We start from the raw sequence: 5,753 nt of genomic DNA on the forward strand, positions 1-5,753 counted from the left end.
AAAAAAAAAAAAAAAAAAAGATGTCAAAACGTTTTTTTTTTTAAAGCAAGCAAAAAATGAAAAGCAAAAACAAAACAAAACACAAAAAAACCACAAAAAACAAAAACAAAACAAACAAAAAAAATTACCCCAGAGCAAATACTGTGTGACCATGTGGAAGTCCATGCCCTAATAGAGTTGCGATTTTGCATTCTTCTTCGATAGTGGTGGCTTGGTTTGCGTACCTGTTTTTCTGCATTTGTACTGGGAAAGGTTTCTTTGAAGGCATGTTTCCAAAAGCAGAGAGGAGTATGTGTGTTCAGGAAGGGCTTTTAAAAACTGCATCTCTAAATATAAAGCGCAAACGGTGAAATCCTGTCACATTTTCACGATGATGCTTAAGAGAGGTAGTTGATGTATCATTTGTAGAAACCAGCTTGCTCATCTTCACGATAACCTGAGAAAGGACACCCCAAGCCTTGTGAACTCTCCTGTTGGGTGACTCCAGGTCCTCAACCTAGGAAATCCTGGCAGGAGAAGTCATACTTAGACAAAGATGGGACTTTCTCTGAGAGCCAAAAGGAAAGCAAAATGCGTGTACAATACTTAGATCTTTGTTGGACAGAAGGAAACAAAACTAAAGGTACCTAATTTAATCCCCCCTTGTGCTTGTGGAACATAGGCCATCGGAAAATAGGTGCATTAGGAGGAAACAGACCCATTAGCCAACATTTGTTCAACATTTATGATCAAAATCACGTGAAAATTTATAACGTTTTTAAAATTCCTCACAGGATCTGGAGAACAGAGATATTTTAGGTATTCGACCCTGTCAGAAGTGGGAGGTCCGCGAAAACTACACCCCAATCAATATTTGGCTCTAAGTACTTGTTCCCATTTTCCCTCTGTCTCGCCAGTTTCTGTTTCAGGATATAGTATGTTCATACTTTGTCCTTTGCGCTTTTGAATCTCAAAAACTTGTTCATAAAGATCTGGAAATTCTCAAGTAAAAGTAATTAGAGTTTGCAATCATCTATCCCGAGAAGTATCAGTTCCAACTGGTTTCCTTTTGTGGCTTAAGGAAAAGCACGAAAATTTGACTATTATTTCACCATGTATCTACTTACTAAAAAGTCACCAGTTGGCACTTCCTGAATCTTCTGAGAGCAGAAAAATATCTGGACGGTGTCTGCGTAGAAACAAAATATATACTTCTCTTTCAAATGTACTGTCAGTTTTATAAATTTTGCAAAGTTGTTTCTCCAAACCTTTGAAAAGCTAACAATTTGTGCTACGGAAGGCTTCTTGATTTGTAATATATCAAGACTCTGAAGAGAACCTGTCTACTTCAGCAAGAGGGAGAAAGGGAATGACATGGGCCTCTCTTCCTCTTTGCCAAGGTACATCTATCCATCTAGCCATCCGTCCATTCCTTAAAACGAAAGCACTTTCTTTAGAGAATTTCTGCTAACCATATAGGGTGCGTGTTTATGTTTAGGAAATGGCACCACTGGTGGATTTCCTATTTTCCTACTGTTTTTTTTTTACTATAACATTTGGGAGGGGCTTGACCCCCTGGAAAATAGCCACAGTGAGATAAAACAACAAATGTGAAAAGAAAATCAAATAGCAACATTCATTTGAAGCATGCTGTGTTATACTTTGCAAAAAGGTGGGTGGGCCTGAAATTTTTAATGCCACACTGTTCTAATGAGAGAGAGAGAGAGAGAGAGAGAGAGAGAGAGGCCTTAATTTTTATTTCATTTAAAGTTAAATATTTGTTTTAATGTTTCATTCATAGTGCCAGGGAATTCAATGAAACCATACCTGGGGTGTGAATCGAATTCAGTATGTTAACTATGCCCTGCCAGTGGAGACAACCACACACCTGGTTGGGAAGCCCTAGTTGTTGATTAGTGTCCCTTAGATGTCATTAAGGCCTTTGGGTGGGGAGAGGCCTGGAGCAGTGATCCTTCAGATCACTGTAGACAGAGAAATGGCTGTTCTTTTATGCTTTCAATCCTGCATATTCACAACGAGCCGCCAGATTTCTTCACCACATCCCATCAGACCAAGATTTTATGGTAATATATCGCAGTAGGCTTTACTCTTACCAATTTATATCTATGTAGATTTTAAACGAGAACAGCTTCCAGAGACCCTCCCCCATGTTGGAGAATTACGTATATTTCTAATAAGTATTAGTGAGAAGCCGTTTCTCCTGCCAAAAAAGATGCTGAAGGATTCACGTTGGGTGCACTTGAACAACTTGGACTCCAGGTGGTTAATCGTTTATCCCCTTTCTCTGGACTTGTTTTTTTTTTTTTTTTTTAGCTCATCTTGACACAGATGAGTCTGTCCAGATCTTTAAAGTTGCTAGTGTGCCCTGAGAAAATGGGGGCACGTTGTCGAATGTTGATTCCAAAATGTCCCGAGATAGGGATAGGGCAGTGGGAAAGTCAGGGAAGGGTGAGAAGCACAGTAGAGATTATTTATTTAAGAAAAGAAAAGAAGTTAATGTTGTAGCAAGGATCCGGTGCGTTGTCATAATCCCATGAAGATTCTCGGATGACACAATCCCCCCCAAATCAGTCACCATGCTGGGTAATGACTTCGTTCTTGCTGATCTCGTCTATGTGTCATTGTAAATATTTGTGTGTCCATGTTCCGTTTTGGCTACTGGATGGCCAAGTCACATAAGAAGATTTAACTCAAGTATTTATTCTTTAATTGTGTTACTCAGATTTCTTCAGGCTTGTGGACTGCACCCCGATGTTGAGTTTAACCACCTGATCCCCACATCAATCCCTCCCCTGTGAAGCACATTCCATTGCTAAAAAAACAAATATGAAATTGCTTCCTGTCGTCTGTATAACTGTTTTGATAGTTTGAGATGTTTGTCTATAAAGGATATTTCTCAGCTCAAAGATCGTGTAAATAACTATATTCCTTTGCGCAGTGGGTTGTTTATTTCTAATGAGGCTGCCAGTTCTCAGAGAGAAATCTATAAAATCACTTTTAAATAGCGTAAACAGGGATTACAACTATGTAAAAAGTAAGTTGTGCATAATGGGCAAAGACTGGGAACACAGACCATTGAATCAGTTGTGTTAGGGTGGTGGGATTATGCAAAACATTTTTTTCTTTCAAAATTTTCTTTGATATTGTTCTAATATTGCTTTATAATAAACATCAGAAAGGGAAATATAGAGACATAGAAAAGATGCCAGGAGCAGATGCCTTCTGGCCAGAGCCCAGAGCATGCAGGGCACACATATTTGCTAGTTACAGTTATTCCATAGGCTTTATATTTGCCTGGGTGCTGAGGTTGGCACACGCTCGGGTATGGCACGTGCTTTCTTAGGAGGCTATTATCTGTAAGTTGAAGCTAGGGAGATGTCACTCTTAGAACTCCAAACACACCCATCCTTCTGCTTTGAAAGTGGCTGCCCTCCACTTGGATATGGCATGGAGGCTTCTGTTGTGGTTACTTGAAATTGGAGGGGTGACATGTGATTAGCCCCCTTGAAAGCATCTGGGTCAGGGGTCACCTTTCTGGATCGACTTTTAGCAGATTTTCAAGCTGAATGTGGAAGAAAAGAAGGATCAATCCCCCAGCTCCCACCCCGTCCTTGTCTGACTGGATGTTATATCACTTGGGTAGGGATTCTTCTTTTTGTGACCAGTGAACCAGTCCCTTTGATTTCAATGGAAGTTATGACTTGTGCCTAAAAGCCGACAAGGAAAACATTAAGACAAATGTTTAGAACTGCCGTTGCCTGTTGGCCTTCAGTTCCAGTCCTGTTAGCTTTAGCTTGAGATGGCTTCCATGTGCTTTCTGTCCTGCCTGTTTATAGGCTGTATGCAGTAACTACTGTCGTTTTTCAGGAGCGAAAGGGAGACCCTCTACCCAAAGAGAGGAATTTTCCTCCAAACTCACCGAAGAAATCTTAGGTGAGGAGTTTTATAATGGGGTAGTGGTCTCAGATGTTATTCAGTTTCACCAAGAGCAGACCTTATACCTAGAGAACCCACTTTCCATTGGCCATTCTCAACATAAAAAGTACTTACGGGCGTCCTAACCCTGCCATCCCCAGTTGAATCTCGCGGTCCTTTTCTGAGCTAGTATTGCAGTTAGTATTCAGTTAAACACAGGCATGGCCAGGGATGCAAGCTTCTCCCAGTCTCTGAGCAAGAGGACTGAAATTCAGCATTTGTAAATTGAGAGCCAATAGGCCTGGGATTTTGAGTGAACACACAGTTCTGAACATATTTTTGCATGTGGCTTGGGAAGGGAAGAAATGGTACCTTGGAAATAAAGGAGGTATTTTTTTCCTAAGAAAAAATTCTTCCTAAGAGAAAATTGTTTCTGATACAATCTTTCTGTTGGTTAGCTGTAATTTTTCCACTCTTTTTCTGATCCCACACTCCTTCAGTGACCAAATGAATATCCCCCAACTCCTCATGCATCGGGAATGTCTGCTTAATAGTAGACAATATCTAACTGAATCTGCAAATGCGGGACCTGAGATATCACCTCCGTGTGCACACTTCTGTGTGCAAGTATACTATAATTACATGTAGCATTTACTGCCACGTCATACAGTCAGACTTGCGAGATAAACTTCTAGAAGCTGGTTGGTGCCATCAGAGTCTCCTTTGGAAGCTGCTATCAGGTGAATGCCACCCCATAACACCTACCAGCAGTAAGGGGGGTACCACGTTCGCCTGATTTCACACCTAAGAGGAAATCAACAGCAATTACACAGAATCAAGCAGATGTAGTATTAGCCTAAGAGTAAAGAAGCCTGGATTCTAATGTAGGCTGTGTTACTCTTATTGTGTGGCCTTGGGCAAGTCACTTAACCTTTTCATGGCTATTCCCTCATCTGTAAAATAAGGGTATCGGACTAGATGACCCCAAGGTCTTTCCAAAAGTCCTATCTTTCTATGGCACCTTAAGTTGCCTTGCAAATTCAGCCTGCTCAAATGATGGCAAATATCGCATGCTTAAGCCTGGGTTTCTTAGGTGGCAGTTAAACAGTAGAACTATGTCAAATGATAGGGAAAATGAAAGCCTCAAATAAATGCAAATAATACTAGGGAACGTTGATAAAACTTGCGGCAGCCTTCCAAATCCTCACAGTTGTTTTGTTTTGTTTTTGTTTTTGATGTCCTTTTTCTGTGGTGTGTTCCCAGTTTTCGTTTTCCATATATTCTATATGTAAACTCTGATTTTCATTAAGCTGTGGCCAGTATTTGCTACTAGAACAGAAATGCACTGTCACACTTGCTAGAACACAGCTACATTTGGGCCTCTCCTTTCCTAGGAAGCAATGCTGGTCTTTATAGAGTTTACTTTGTAAAGGGCACAAGATGGCAGAACCCATGCATTTTAATGGCTGGGACTATTCAGAATGGACATAAGCACTTGCAGGTTGCAGAGAAAGAAATGAAAAAGTGAGCACACGCTATTAGCATTAAGGAGTGTTGACAAATCAACTTGTTGGGAACCAAAGAGAGCATTTCTGATGACAACTCCCACAGCGATCGGCCAGGTGTATGAGTATACTGCTGGAAAGAGGGAAAACCGGAAGTTCGTTAGTCCCAATGCCCTGCCTATAGCAGAGTGCCAACCAGCCCTGAGTGTGAAACTCAAGTTCAGTATGTGTGCTTGTGTGTGGTGTGCTTTATGGACCCGCATATACTATATTCATTAGTGATGATAAGACCTTTCACAGAATCCTGTAACCATTAGTGGGTTGAGTTTTAAA

Source organism: Panthera uncia, chromosome X (genome assembly GCF_023721935.1).
Source record: "Panthera uncia isolate 11264 chromosome X, Puncia_PCG_1.0, whole genome shotgun sequence".
Lineage (NCBI taxonomy): Eukaryota > Metazoa > Chordata > Mammalia > Carnivora > Felidae > Panthera > Panthera uncia.